Below are 1,387 nucleotides of genomic sequence, written 5' to 3'. Positions count from 1 at the left end.
AATTATGCAGTAAGGTCAAAAACATTAACCTGAACAAGTAATATATGCAATATGGTAATATATGCAACACAGCAGTTTTTTCAGTTTGGCTGTATCATACATACTCTCTGCTATTGAAACCAAATACAAATATCCAAAGTACGTAAATCTGAGGTTAATAATTTTCTTCTGCTATCACGGTTTCTATTTATAATCAATGATATTTATTTATTAGGGACTAAGAACTAAGGGAAAGTTATGAAATCTAGGCACACAAATAGAGGACCGTCTGAATATTTACCATGGCAAATTTGGAGTCTCTAACTCAAACCCTCAAGTGCCCTCTGTTTGGGCTCATTCCAAATCGACTGAATTTTTAGTGTTCTGGATTTTCTGAAAAATCAGCATCCTAGACATCAATTCATCCTAGACAGTTTTTCACGAACATCCAACAGAATCATCTGCAGACCATGCTAACAAAAAGTTATAGAATTCAAGTCGATCAGTCTAACCATTTTCAATGAATGTGCAAACGAATCATGAAGAGCGTGGCAAAATGGATGTGAGGCTTTATCTTTGCAATGCTTTAGCATATTCCGGCCAAACTTGGTGTGTGTTATGACAACCATGACCTGTGTATACATGAGCCGTTTCAGCACAGCGCCATCTACAGGTCAAGTGATATGAAAAATAGATGATAAAATGCTTATAACTATTTAAATGTTTGACCATTAATCACAAGACTTGTCTCTTTACATTTGCAGTGGCATTAGAGTCAAACAATATCAAAATTTCCTATGTAAGCCTACGCAATTTTTCTGCCATTTTGAATTTTGTCTTAAAATACTATATATTTTTAATACATTGGCATATCATTATTAAAGTTGTATGTGTCAAAGGCACCATGCCTTAATGTTGCTCAAATAGTGCCATATTGTGGGCAAAATTATAATTCTATCAAATACTAAGAGCTTTTGATTAGTTTTCCTTATTGTCACCAGACTGGTCTTGATAGATTCCTTTAGTCATGAGAACATTGATACCCAATCATGGCATATTTGGCTGAATTAGCTGTTGGCCATTTTTAATTTCTTCAAAAACCTACTTTTGTGCACTTCTCCTAGTTTGTTGGTCCGGTTTTCATGAAATTCTACTTAAATCATCAGCGCCAACAAATTTGATAGCCATTTTGCCTGAAATCATTAACACATGTCTGTAATTATTACATTTTCCAGTCAGGGTTAGGGTTATGCCATACTAGCTTAACTCCTCATTTTGCTTCCATCGTGCTTGGCCTCGATAACACCTTCCTTCCCTACCTCCGTAACCCGTTGAAATTCACAATTCAGTGGAAATGAATGCATAAGGCCTTATGATTTTCCAGTGTTCATCACGTGATGCATGACTA

Source organism: Sinocyclocheilus grahami, unplaced genomic scaffold (assembly GCF_001515645.1).
Source record: "Sinocyclocheilus grahami isolate Dianchi unplaced genomic scaffold, SAMN03320097.WGS_v1.1 scaffold107.1, whole genome shotgun sequence".
In the NCBI taxonomy this organism is placed as follows: Eukaryota; Metazoa; Chordata; class Actinopteri; order Cypriniformes; family Cyprinidae; genus Sinocyclocheilus; species Sinocyclocheilus grahami.
This window is presented reverse-complemented; position numbering follows the sequence as displayed.